We start from the raw sequence: 15,101 nt of genomic DNA on the forward strand, positions 1-15,101 counted from the left end.
AAAATAGAAGTGTGATGATCATCATTAATAGAGAATTGTCCCAAATAAAAAAGAGAGAAAGTCCAAAAAAAGAAGAAAATAAAAAGGGACAATGCTACTATCCTTTGCCACACTTGTGCTTCAAAGTAGCACCATAATCTTCATGATAGAGAGTCCTTTGTTTTGTCACTTTCATATACTAGTGGGGATTTTTTATTATAGAACTTGGCTTGTATATTCCAACAATGGGCCTCCTCAAGTGCCCTAGGTCTTCGTGAGCAACCAAGTTGGATGCACACCCACTTAGTTTCTTTTGTTGAGCTTTCATACAGTTTCTTTCGTTGATGTGAGACTTTCTCCTTTTTGTCTATTCCACCCATAGTGCTATGTCCATGGCTCGCGCTCATATATTGCGTGAAAGTCTATAGGTTTGAGATTGCTAAAGTATGAAACAATTGCTTGGCTTGTCATCGGGGTTGTGCATGATGACAGCATTCTTGTGTGACGAAAATGGAGCATGACTAAACTATATGATTTTGTAGGGATGAACTTTCTTTGGCCATGTTATTTTGAGAAGACATAATTGCTTAGTTAGCATGCTTGAAGTATTATTATTTTTATGTCAATATGAACTTTTATCTTGAATCTTTCGGATCTGAATATTCATGCCACAATTAAGAAGAATTACATTGAAATTATGCCAAGTAGCACTCCGCATCAAAAATTCTGTTTTTATCATTTACCTACTCGAGGGCGAGCATGAATTAAGCTTGGGGATGCTTGATGCGTCTCCAACGTATCTATAATTTTTGATTGCTCCATGCTATATTATCTACTATTTTGGACATTGTTGGGCTTTATTTTCCACTTTTATATTATTTTTGGGACTAACCTATTAACCGGAGGCCCAACCCAGAATTGCTGGTTTTGCCTATTTTAGGGTTTCGAATAAAAGGAATATCAAACGGAGTCCAAATGGAATGAAACCTTCGGGAACGTGATTTTCTTGCGGTGTCCTTTCCCAGTGACAGTAGGGGCAGCAAGGCACGTATTGTATTGTTGCCATCGAGGATAACAAGATGGTTTTTTTATCATATTGCATGAATTTATCCCTCTACATCATGTCATCTTGCTTAAGGCGTTACTCTGTTTTCATGAACTTAATACTCTAGATGCATGCTGGATAGCGGTCGATGAGTGGAGTAATTATAGTAGATGCAAGCAGGAGTCGGTCTACTTGTCTTGGACGTGATGCCTATATACATGATCATACCTAGATATTCTCATAACTATGCTCAATTCTGTCAATTGCTCAACTGTAATTCCTTCACCCACCGTAAAATACGTATGCTCTTGAGAGAAGCCACTAGTGAAACCTATGGCCCCCGGGTCTATCTTCATCATATTAATCTTCCAATACTTAGTTATTTCCTTTGCTTTTACTTTGCTTTTATTTTACTTTGCATCTTTATCACAAAAATACCAAAAATATTATGTTATCATATCTATCAGATCTCACTCTCGTAAGTGACTGTGAAGGGATTGACAACCCCTTATCGCGTTGGTAGCGAGGAGTTATTTGCTTTGTGCAGGTATTAGGGGACGCGCGTGCAAGCTCCTACTGGATTGATACCTTGGTTCTCAAAAACTGAGGGAAATACTTACGCTACTTTGCTGCATCATCCTTTCCTCTTCGGGGAAATCCAACACAGTGCTCAAGAGGTAGCACTCGTGGACAGCCCGGAGGTCCACCGACGTACTTATTCCTCCCATATATACCCATATACCCTAAAAACTTCGGGGAGCAGAATAGATCCATTCTGGCACCCTGTCGGAGGGGGCATCCCTCTCCGGTGGCCATATTCATCATCCCGGTTCTCTCCATGACGAGGAGGGAGTAGTTCTCCCTCGGGGCTGAGGGTATGTACCAGTAGCTATGTGTTTGTTCTCTCTCTCTCTCATGTTCTTGAGGTCATACGATCTTTATGTATCGCGAGCTTTACTATTATAGTTGGATCTTATGATGTTTCTCCCCCTTTACTCTCTTGTAATGGATTGAGTTTTCCCTTTGAAGTTATCTTATCGGATTGAGTCTTTAAGGATTTGAGAACACTTGATGTATGTCTCGCGTGGGATACCCGTGGTGACAATTGGGTATTCTATTGATCAACTTGATATATGTTTTGGTGATCAACTTGCGGGTTCCGTGACCTTGGGAATCTATGCATAGGGGTTGGCACACGTTTTCGTCTTGACTCTCCGGTAGAAACTTTGAGGCACTCTTTGAGGTTCTATGTGTTGGTTGAATAGATGAATCTGAGATTGTGTGATGCATATCGTATAATCATACCCACGGATACTTGAGGTGACATTGGAGTATCTAGGTGACATTAGGGTTTTGGTTGATTTGTGTCTTAAGGTGTTATTCTAGTACGAACTCTAGGGCAGTTTGTGACACTTATAGGAATAGCCCAACAGATTGATTAGAAAGAATAACTTTGAGGTGGTTTCGTACCCTACCATAATCTCTTCGTTTGTTCTCCACTATTAGTAGCTTTGGGGTGACTCTTTGTTGCATGTTGAGGGATAGTTATGTGATCCAATTATGTTATTATTGTTGAGAGGACTTGCACTAGTGAAAGTATGAACCCTAGGACTTGTTTCAATGCATTGCAATACCGTTTACGTTCACTTTTATCATTAGTTACCTTGCTGTTTTTATAATTTTCAGATTACAAAAACTATTATCTACTATCCATATTGCACTTGTATCACCATATCTTCGCCGAACTAGTGCACCTATACAATTTACCATTGTATTGGGTGTGTTGGGGAGACAATAGACTCTTTGTTATTTGGTTGCAGGGTTGTTTGAGAGAGACCATCTTCATCCTACGCCTCCTACGGATTGATAAACCTTAGGTCATCCACTTGAGGGCAATTTGCTACTGTCCTACAAACCTCTGCACTTGGAGGCCCAACAACATCTACAAGAAGAATAAGGCACCAAAACATAGGAGCCGGGGAAATGGCGCTCCCACCCTCCACCTCGGCTCCCCCACCCTCTCCGGCGATCTGCCTCGTTCTCCACTAATTTCTGGATTCTCTCCGATCATCTGTTCCGGCGTTCTTTTGGGATCAAGGTAATACCCATCTAGTATGGGTTCCCCTGGTGGATCTACCCTTGGTTTGGATTTCTCCAAGGGTAGGGTTTTTGCAGAAGAGGTCTTCAGATCTACTGGCCATACGATCCACCCTTCTGGGCACAGGAGGTCATTCATCTTAGTGGTTTCATTCAGCCGCCATGCTTTTCGTCTCTCGGAGGACTCTGTGGCCGCGGTTATGGAGGCATTAATTGGAGGTTCGGCAATTGATCTTCAGGTTCTTCACATCAAGGATAAGGTTTATTCCTTTCATGTCTCTTGCAAGCAAGTTGGTTTTCTTATTATGGATCTCTGTTCCTATGCATGCGATCTGTTCAAATGCTATTTTCATCTGTGGGGAAATGGGGGGCCTAATTGGATTAGAGAGCTCCGGATCTGGAGGAAGGAATGTGACGCCGAATGGATTCTAGTTAGTCCTACTAAGCGTCGTTCATCTTTAGGTCTTTTGGCCATGAATAAGCCTCCGGTTAGATCAGCTTTTAAGACTGCTCCATCTACTCGTAAAAAGCTTTCTTTTGCCACATTTGAGCGATACTCTGCTTGCAAGGGATATAGATATCCGGCTACGCAAGAGTGCATTGATTTCATGACAGATGTGGGGTATAATCTTCCTGCTCATGAACGTGTAGTCATACATCCATCGCCACCCATGGACCTATGTTGGACGGTGGCACGTCCACCTATCGTTTTTGGTACAGTTACTCCCTTGCCGGCGTTGAGCCGGCCGGAATCTGCTTCACCGGTAATTCATCCGGTTTTGGAGGGCCCTTCCCCTGTTCATGCAGAATTCTCGCACGACAGTTGCGTAGAGGCGGGATTGTCGCCAGTTCAAAACATTTGCCCGGATTCTGGCCCAGAGGATTTGGAGGCCCGTCAGGATTCTACCTCACCTTCAATACTTTGCCCATCTGCCTCTGGGCCTTCGAGCCCATCTCCTTCTCACCGTCCGGATATCCCCTCATCGCAGGAGGCAGCCAGACAGTTTGATGCCATGGTCGATGACATGGTGGACCGTGTGGTCACCTGTACTATTTGCTCTCAGAAGGGCCACATGTCAACGACTTGTGGAAGGCGAGTAGTCTGCACGGCTTGCTCCCGTCCTGGTCACTCTAGCCAGGCCTGTAATGATTTCCCACGCTCCAATGGATTGGTTTGGAGGCCAATTTCGGTTCAACAAAAAACGAGTTTATTGGAATCTGTTGCTACTCATGGGAACAGAGCCGGAGTTATTGGGATAGACTGTCCAGTCCCATCGCCGCCGCCTCCATTGCATCTTCCCTTAACCCAAACCAATGAAAACCCCCGACAAGCTCCTGGCTCTTCTATGGCGAACTACGAGCTCGACCCACAGCGCTTTGTGCCCCCTGGACATCTCATCATCGATGACGGCGATCGTCGGCTCCCACGCACCTTCTTCACGCCCGCAACGCGTCCGCCCCGCCGGCATGAGGACTACATGGTTGCCGAGGTGATGCCGGCGCCAGAGGGGCCGTTCGGCCCGGTGCGGAACAAAGTCGTCCAGTTTCTGCAGAATAGAGGTATTATGGTTCGATCTGCTCAGCCGTGGTTTCATGGGATAGGTCTGTTTCAAGTCAGGGATCCGTCTTTCAGATATACCTTGGTTCAGCATGCACCTTTTCCTTTGGGCAATGACCGTTTTGTCAGATTTATGAAGCATGATGAGGGAGATAATTTCAAAGGAACACACGGTTTTCGTAAGGGTTGGTTAATGTTCATTGGGATTCCCCTGGATTATTGCACCACTGAATACATCTCGCAGGCTGTAGGCACTTTTGGAAAGTTTATTTCTTGGGACAGTGAAGATCCTTATCTTGTCCGGACTTTGGTTGAAGCTAGTTTCCCAGATACGCCTTTGGTTCCAAGGGATGTGGTGTTTGGTGATTATGCAGAGTATGGAGGTGCTCAAGTATCTTGGATGGCCGCTTGCTATGTTCTTGGCGCAGACTTTGCAGACCAGATGCCAAATGATGAAGACCCTATGCCTCTCGATGGAAACCCTCACCCTTTGCCTGGCAATCTGGTGCCTGATAATTTGATGTTTGTTTTACCTCCATACCCAATGCTGGGTTGGAATGATGCACCTCTCGCTCCGCCGCCTCCACTGGTCAATAACGAAGCGCCTGCACCTGGTTGGGGCAATGCCCTGTGGGGAGATGAAGCTGACAATGGATAGGCACTGCCACCTGATGCTCCCGAACAGGATCAAGTTTCAATAGTAATTGATCAGCCAGAAGGGTCTGTTTCTGTAGAGCAGCAAGAACAAGAAGGTGAAATCCAGCAACAACATGATTTGCCCCTTCCAGAACCTCAGCACCCTGTCCTTGAGGAGAATCAGCTTGCCATTGTGCCCTATCATCCCCCTATGATTCAGCAGCATCAGATTTTTATTGGCATGGCACGAATTGTGGCAGGACCTCCTCTTCCCCCGGAGATGATTTGGCAAAGGTCTTTCCAAAACCTTATGTTTGATTTCTCTGTCAAGGAAGTGCCAAGATCTATCTTCCCCAAGCCAATGGGCACAATCATCTACTCCAAGAGGTCATGGTCCATTGCCTTTGATGATTCAAGGATGATTAGTTGTTTGACTGCTTCACTGCCTCTTGTTCCGGCCGTCAGAAAACCTGTCATGCAGAAGCACCCTGTGGCCAGAGCTTTATTTGAGGCGGTGCCTGCTGTTTCGGAGTCTGTTTCTGAAGAAGTTGAGTCTGCTAGTTCTACCCTTTCAGTATCAGTTCAATCAACGCCTTTGTTCTCTGTGGAGCAATCCTCTGCTCGTAAGCGCGAGACAAGAAGAAGACCCCAGTTGTCGATACGTCACTAAGGCGTTGCACTCGGAGCGCGGCAAAGTTAGATGGGTACAAAAACATGGTCTTTGAGCAACTTTCTCTGCAGCCATCTAAAAAGCGCCCCCGTGCAAAGCCCATGGAGGACAAGGCCCAGCCCACTTCTACGGATGATACTGAAGACGCTCGGCCCACTACACCACCTCACACCCTGCTTCATGTTCTCCAAGCTGTGGGGGCGGAGCTGGAGGTTGATCCTGCGCTCCTAACGGTGGACAAGCTTATGGCTAATCCACAAGAGAACTCATCTGCATCTTCCACTTAATTTTTATGTTACTTTCTATGCCATGTCTGATGGTGCTGGCTGTGTCTGTTCTTATTACTGTTGAACTAAGTCCGGTCTAGGATGTGGCACTCTGGGGTACTGAATTGAGCTTTATTTTGGAGAGTGTGGCATTATGTGCCACACTTTTATTACTTCTCTACACAATGGTTATCCATGAATCGTGTCACAATGTGTAGTTGGAAAGTTTTATGCTGGAATGTTCATGGTCTGAATTCAGATGCTAGGCAGCGTTCTGTCAGGGAGAAAGTGATAGAGAGTCAGTGCTCAGTGCTTTGTTTGCAGGAAACTAAGTTATCCTCTTGCTCGCGCTCTATCATGAAAAGCATTTGTCCTCAAGGGTTTGATCAATTTGTGGAGTCTCCCTCTAGCGGAGCATCTGGGGGCCTCTTAACAGCGTGGCGATCTGATATGTTCCGTGGCACCCTTCTCACAGTTAAACCATACGCTATTGTTATACATTTTACCTCGGTCCATAATAATGAACAATGGTTTCTGGTTAATGTGTATGGTCCATGCCAGGGTGAGTTGCGAGATGAGTTTGTATCCTGGATTTACAATTTGGACATTGATCCGAATGAGATGTGGATGTTAATGGGGGACTTCAACTTCATCCGTTCCATTGATAATAGAAATCTCCCCGGGGGTGATATTAATGATATGTTCATTTTCAATGAAATAATTGGCCATTTGGGATTGTTAGAACTTCCTCTAAAAGGACGTAAATTCACATAGTCTAACATGCAAGACAGGCCACTTCTAGAACAGTTGGACTGGGTTTTTACTTCTGCAAGTTGGATTAACATATATCCCATGACCCAACTGACCCCTTTGGCAAAGACTGCGTCTGATCATGTTCCGTGTCTGGTGGCCATCAGTACAGCAATTCCCAAAGCACATATCTTCAGGTTTGAAAACTTTTGGATTCATCAGGCTGGCTTTATGGAATGTGTGCAGGAGGTGTGGGCTTGCCCCAGTCGCAAGACCCATATTTCGGCAATAATTGTGGACAAACTGAAAGCTTTGAGGTTTGCTCTCAAGAAATGGCAGAAAGGTTTATCTCACATCAAGAGGTTGATTGAGAAGTGTAACTGGGTAATTCTTTGGTTGGACAATCTTGAAGATAAGAGATCTTTATCCAGGCCTGAGTTTAATTTCAGGAAAATAATTAAAATGCATCATGAACACCTGCTTCACATGCAATACTTGTACTGGAGGAAAAGATGTACAATTAGGTATATCAAAGTGGGAGAGGAAAACTCCAAATTCTTTCAGGCCATGGCAACTGAAAGATTTAGAAAAAACTCTGTGGCAAGCTTGTTGCTGTCGGATGGAACAGTAACATCTAACCGTGAGGAAATGGCCAGAGAATTCCTGACAACCTTCAAAAGCAGAATGGGGACAGTTAAGTTAATTTCTTTGGATGCAACCATATTGTCTCTAATACCCAGGGTCCAGGGTTTGGAGGTGCTCACAAAACCTTTTGAATTAAAAGAAATTGAGCAGGTTATCAAGGACTTGCCTATTGGTAAGGCCCCTGGACCTAATGGCTTTAACGGGCTCTTTTTAAAAAAGTGTTGGCATATAATTTCTGCTGATTTTATACAGCTGGTTACGGAGTTTCATGCTGGAACAGTGCAATTAGAAAATTTGAATGATGCATTCATTACCCTGGTCCCAAAGAAACAAACACCTGAGAGTGTGGGAGATTTTAGACCAATCTCTCTAACCTCTGTTGGCCTAAAGTTCCTTACAAAGCTTGCTGCTAACAGATTCCAACTGGAGATCATCAAATGTGTGCATAAAAACCAATATGGTTTCATCAAATCAAGAACAATCCAGGACTGTCTTGCTTGGACTTTTGAGTATATCCATCAGTGCAATCAGTCTAAAAGGCCCATCCTTTTGCTTAAATTGGACTTTGAAAAGGCTTTTGACTCTATCCAGCATGAGGCAATCATAAAGATCTTAATTGCAAAAGGTTTTGATGAAAGGTTGATTGTTTGGATTAAGCAGTTGTTGTCTTCTGGCACTTCTTCTATACTTCTGAATGGCGTCCCTGGTAATCATTTCAAATGCAAATGTGGAGTCAAGCAAGGAGACCCAATATCTCCCTTACTATTTGTTATTGCGGCTGATCTTTTACAGACTTTAGTGAACAATCTTCTCCAACAAGGTTTAATAAGCAGGCCCCTGCTTACCCATGATCCAGATTTCCCAGTGGTCCAATATGCAGATGACACACTGCTATTCCTAAATGCTGATATTAGTCAATTGAGGGCTCTGAAATCAGTTTTGCATTCCTTCTCACAGGCAACTGGACTGCAGATCAATTTCCATAAATCCTCCATGTATCCTATCAATGTAGATGAGCGGGATGCTTCTGACCTGGCTGCCTTTTTTGATTGCAAATTAGGCACTATGCCTTTTACATATCTGGGACTGCCAGTGGGGACCACCAGGCCTAAAATAGTTGACCTCCTTCCTCTTGTGGATTGTATGGAGAGAAGATTGACAGCAAGTTCCTGGTTCTTGCCTCAAGGGAGCAGACTGCAATTAGTCAATTCTGTCATCTCTTCCTTGCCTATCTTTTTCCTTTGTAGCTTGTCCATTCCTCAGGGTATTTTAAAGCAATTGGAAAGAATCCAAAGGCAGTGTTTATGGAGGAAATATGGTCAGGAAAAGGGTCTCTCACTGGCGGCTTGGCAACTTGTTTGTAGACCTAAGTCAAAGGGGGGGCTTGGGATTATAAACCTTGGACTGCAGAATGATGCTCTCTTATTGCAACACCTTAGCAAATTTTATAATAAGATGAATGTGCCCTGGGTGCAATTAGTTTGGGATTCTTACTACTTTGAAAGGATTCCACATGATACTGTTCTCTGTGGCTCCTTTTGGTGGAAAGATGTATGTAAGTTGATGGATAATTTCAGAGCCGTTACGTCGATTGATGTTCATAGTGGAGATACAGTGCAGTTCTGGTCAGACTACTGGCAAATTGGGAACAGTTCGGTTCCTCTACAAGAGCGATTTCCTAGGCTATTTTCTTTTTGTCTCCACAAAAACCTCTCAGTCAAGGAAGTTTTTCAAGCTAGTTCTTTTTAGGAGCTTTTCTACTTGCCTATGACTGAACAAGCCTTCCAAGAACTGCAGCAGCTCTCCTCATTAATGGGGTCTTTCCATTTGGATAATCAATCTCATGACCACTGGGGATGGAGGCATGGCAAGAAATCAGAGTATACAGCAAAAAAGTTTTATGATTTTGTCTATCAGCCAATGGTATCAAACCCCATCCTGGGATGGATATGGAAAAGTTGCTGCACCATGTCGATCAAGATGTTTGCTTGGCTTGTCATCATGGACAGGATTAACACCAAGGACATGATTCAGAGGAGACATTGGAGAATTAATGAAGGGCCAGAATGTGTTCTTTGTCTGACTGGAGCTCTGGAGGACAGAAATCACCTATTCTTCCAGTGCAATTTTAGTGCTCGAATCTGGAACTACCTACAAATTGAATGGAAAAATGCTGACGATATGGTGGAAATTGCTCATCATGCAAGGAAGGATTTCAACAAACCTTTTTTTGGGGAGGTGGTTTTCTTGGCCTGGTGGAATATTTGGAAGATCGGGAATGATATAACTTTCAGGAACATTCAACCCTCTTTCAGGGCATGGAGGAATAGCTTCATTCATGATATCACTCTGCTCTCCCACCGAATAAAACGGAAATTTAGAGACGCCCTTCTTAAGTGGATTGATTTTCTTCCTCCTTGAGGGGAGTTCCTGTTTGTCCCTTCTTTGTATTTTTTAGGTATAGTGCTCCCCTACCCTATTTAGTTTTTCTTCCTCTTTCTTTCTTTCTTTGTTCTTTTATTTCTTTCCTCATCTTGAGGAAACCCTGTATGTGTTTGCTTTCTTTTTAATAAAATGTTGTGGGGTGTAAGCCCTGCAGTCTTCATGGTTAAAAAAACGTCTACAAGAAGAAGGTTGTGTAGTAGACATCAAGCTCTTTTCTGGCGCCGTCGCCGGGGAGGTTAGTGCTTGAAGGTATATCTTTAGATCTTGCAATCGAGTCTTTTAGTTTCTTGTTTTATCACTAGTTTAGTTTATAAAAGAAAATTACAAAAAAATGGAATTGAGTTTGCCTCATACGCTTCATCTTTTTAATATCTTTCGTGAGTATGATGGAAAGGAAAATTGTGCCAAAGTGTTAGAATAAGAATGCATTAAAATGTTTGGCACTAAATCTTTGAATGATGAGCATGATTGCAATGTTGTTAGTACGAATTCCTTGAATATCCATGATGCTAATGATATGCAAAGCCACAAGATTGGGGAAGCTATGTTTGATGAAGATGATATTTTTTGTCCCCCAAGTTTTGATGAGAAAATTTATTATGATGAAATCATGCCTCCTATTTATGATGATTATATTGATGAAATGGAATTGGAGAGGTCATGACTTTATTTTGTGATGAATCCACTATTTCGGAAGAGGTTCCAATTGATTATGAGAACAAAGTTGCTATCTATGATGATTATTGTGATGACTTGTATGCTATAAAGAATAATGATATCCATGAAACTTGTCATCATGATTTTAGTTTTCAATTGGATTATGCCTCACATGATAATTATTTTGTTGAGTTTACTCCCACTATTCCGAGCGAGAAGAATTTTGCTTATGTGGAGAGTAATAAAATTTCTATGCTTGTAGATCATGAAAAGAATGCTCTATGTGATGGTTATATTGTTGAATTCATTCATGATGCTACTGAAAATTATTATGAGGGAGGAATATATGCTTGTATGAATTGCAACAATATCAAGTTTCCTCTCTATGTGTTAAAAATCTTGAAGATTTGCTTGTTTTACCTTCCTATGCAAGTTGATTATTGTTCCCACAAGTTGTTTGCTCACAAAATCCCTATGCATAGGAAGTGGGTTAGACTTAAATGTGCTAGTCATATTCTTCATGATGCTCTCTTTATGTTTCAATTCTTATCCTTTATGTGAGACATTGAAATCATCATGCCTAGCTAGGGGCGTTAAACGATAGCGCTTGTTGGGAGGCAACCCAATTTTATTTTTGTTCCTTGCTTTTTGTTCCTGTTTAGTAATAAATAATTTATCTAGCCTCTGTTATGAATGAGTTTCTATGTTTTAATTAGTGGTTGTGCCAAGTAAAACCGTTGGGAAGACTTGGGGAAAGTCTTGTTGATCTTGCTGTAAAAAACAGAAACTTTAGCACTCACGAGAATTTCTGCCATTTTTACTGGAGAGTACTATTTAGTTAATTCTTTTTGCAGATGATTAATATATAAATTCCTCACGTCCAGATATTAATTTGATAATTTTATGAGTTCTAGAAGTATACATTTGATCCAGATTACTACAGACTGTTCTGTTTTTGACAGATTCTGTTTTTGATGTGTTGTTTGCTTATTTTGATGAATCTATGAGTAGTATTGGAGGGTATGAACCATAGATAAGTTGGAATACAGTAGATATTACACCAATATGAATTTATAATGAGTTCACAAGAGTACCTAAGTGGTGATTTATTTTCTTATACTAACGGAGCTTACGAGTTTTCTGTTAAGTTTTGTGTTGTGAAGTTTTCAAGTTTTGGGTAAAGATTCGATGGACTATGGAATAAGGAGTGGCAAGAGCCTAAGCTTGGGGATGCTCAAGGCACACCAAGGTAATATTCAAGGACAACCAAGAGCCTAAGCTTGGGGATGCCCCGGAAGGCATCCCCTCTTTCGTCTTTATTCATCGGTAACTTTACTTCGAGCTATATTTTTATTCACCACATGATATGTGTTTTGCTTGGAGCATCAATTTATTTTATTTTGTTTTGCTTGCTGTTTGAATAAAATACCAAGATCTGAAATTATTAAATGTTAGAGAGTCTTCACATAGTTGCATAATTATTCTACTACTCATTGATCTTCACTTATATCTTTCGGAGTAGTTGGTCATTTGCTCTAGTGCTTCACTTATATCTTTTTAGAGCACGGTGGCGGTTTTATTTTGAAGAAATAGATGAACTCTCAGGCTTAACTTATATTATTTTGAGAGTCTTTTAGAATAGCATGGTAATTTGCTTTGGTTATGAATTTAGTCCTAATATGATGGGCATCCGAGAGGGGTATAATAAAAACTTTCATATAGAGTGCATTGAATACTAAGAGAACTTTGATACTTCATAATTGTTTTGAGATATGGAGATGGTGATATTAGAGTCATGCTAGTTGAGTAATTGTGAATTTGAGAAATACTTGTGTTGAACTTTGCAAGTCTCGTAGCATGCACGTATGGTGACCGTTGTGTAACAAATTTGAAACATGACGTGTTATTTGATTGTCTTCCTTATGAGTGGCGGTCGGGGACGAGCGATGGTCTTTTCCTACCAATCTATCCCCCTAGGATTATGCGCGTAATACTTGGTTTTTGATGACTTGTAGATTTTTGCAATAAGTATGTGAGTTCTTTATGACTAATGTTGAGTCCATGGATTATACACACTCTTACCCTTCCATCATTAAGAGCCTCTTTGGTACCGTGCATTGCCCTTTCTCACATTGAGAGTTGGTGCAAACTTCGCCGGTGCATCCAAACCCCGTGATATGATACGCTCTTTCACACATAAACCTCCTTATATCTTCCTCAAAACAGCCACCATACCTACCTATTATGGCATTTCCATAGCCATTCTAAGATATATTGCCATGCAACTTTCCACCGTTCCGTTTATCATGACACGTTCATCATTGTCATATTTCTTTGCATGATCATGTAGTTGACATAGTATTTGTGGCAAAGCCACCGTTCATGATTTTTCATACATGTCACTCTTGATTCATCGCAATCCCGGTACACCGCCGGAGGCATTCATATAGAGTCATATCTTGTTCTAGTATCGAGTTGTAATCTTTGAGTTGTAAATAAATAGAAGTGTGATGATCATCATTAATAGAGCATTGTCCCCCCCCCCAAAAAAAGAGAAGAGAAAGGCCAAATAAAAAAAGGGGACGCCCCCCCCCCCCCAAAAAAAAGAGAAAATAAAAAGGGGCAATGCTACTATCCTTTTTCCACACTTGTGCTTCAAAGTAGCACCATGATCTTTATGATAGAGAATCTCTTGTTTTGTCACTTCCATTTACTAGTGGGAATTTTTCATTATAGAACTTGGCTTGTATATTCCAACAATGGGCCTCCTCAAGTTCCCTAGGTCTTCGTGAGCAACCAAGTTGGATGCACACCCACTTAGTTTCTTTTGTTGAGCTTTCATACATTTATAGCTCTAGTGCATCCGTTGCATGGCAATCCCTACACCTTGCATTGACATCAATTGATGGGCATCTCCCTAGCCCATTGATTAGCCGCGTCGATGTGAGACTTTCTCCTTTTTGTCTTCTCCACATAACCCCCTCATTATATTCTATTCCACCCATAGTGTTATATCCACGAAAATAGAGCATGACTAGACTATATGATTTTGTAGGGATAGCTTTCTTTGGCTATGTTATTTTGAGCAGACATGATTACTTTGTTAGTATGCTTGAAGTATTATTATTTTTATGTCAATATTAAACTTTTGTCTTGAATCTTATGGATCTTAATATTCTTGCCACAATAAATAGAATTACATGGATAAAAATGTTAGGTAGCATTCCACATCAAAAATTCTGTTTTTATCATTTACCTACTCAAGGACGAGTAGGAATTAAGCTTGGGGATGCTGATACCTCTCCAACGTATCTATAATTTTTGATTGTTCCATGCTATTATATTATCTGTTTTTGATATTTATGGGCTTTATTATGCACTTTTATATTATTTTTGGGACTAACCTATTAACCCAGAGCCCAGTGCCAGTTTTTGTTTTTTCCTTGGTTTAGAGTATCGCAGAAAAGGAAAATCAAACGGAGTCCAATTGAGCTGAAACTTCACAGAACTTATTTTTGGACTAGGAGAAGCCCATGGAGTATCGGAGTTGGATCAGGAGAGTCCCGGGCTTCCCACGAGGGTGGTGGCGCGCACACCCCCCTGGGCACGCCCCCTGCCTCGTGGACAGCTCGGAGGTCCACCGACGTACTTCTTCCTCCCATATATACCCATATACCCTAAAAACTTCGGGGAACAGAATAGATCAGGAGTTCCGCCACCAGAAGCCTCTGTACCAACCGAAAACCAATCTAGACCCGTTTCGGCACCCTGTCGGAGGGGGCAAACCTCTTCGGTGGCCATCTTCATCATCCCTGTGCTTTCCATGACGAGGAGGGAGTAGTTCTCCCTCAGGGCTGAGGGTATGTACCAGTAGTTATGTGTTTGATCTCTCTCTCTCTCTCTCTTGTGTTCTTGAGGTGGTACGATCTTGATGTATCACGAGCTTTGCTATTATAGTTGGATCTTATGATGTTCCTCCCCCTCTACTCTCTTGTAATGGATTGAGTTTTCCCTTTGAAGTTATCTTATCAGATTGAGTCTTTAAGGATTTGAGAACACTTGATGTATGTCTTGCGTGGGATACCCGTGGTGACAATGGGGTATTCTATTGATCCACTTGATGTATGTTTTGGTGGTCAACTTGCGGGTTCCGTGACCTTGGGAATCTATGCATCGGGGTTGGCACACGTTTTCGTCTTGACTCTCCGGTAGAAACTTTGGGGCACTCTTTGAGGTTCTATGTGTTGGTTGAATAGATGAATCTGAGATTGTGTGATGCATATCGTATAATCATACACACGGATACTTGGGGTGACATTGGAGTATCTAGGTGACATTAGGGTTTTGGTTGAT

This window comes from Triticum aestivum, chromosome 6A, assembly GCF_018294505.1.
Source record: "Triticum aestivum cultivar Chinese Spring chromosome 6A, IWGSC CS RefSeq v2.1, whole genome shotgun sequence".
In the NCBI taxonomy this organism is placed as follows: Eukaryota; Viridiplantae; Streptophyta; class Magnoliopsida; order Poales; family Poaceae; genus Triticum; species Triticum aestivum.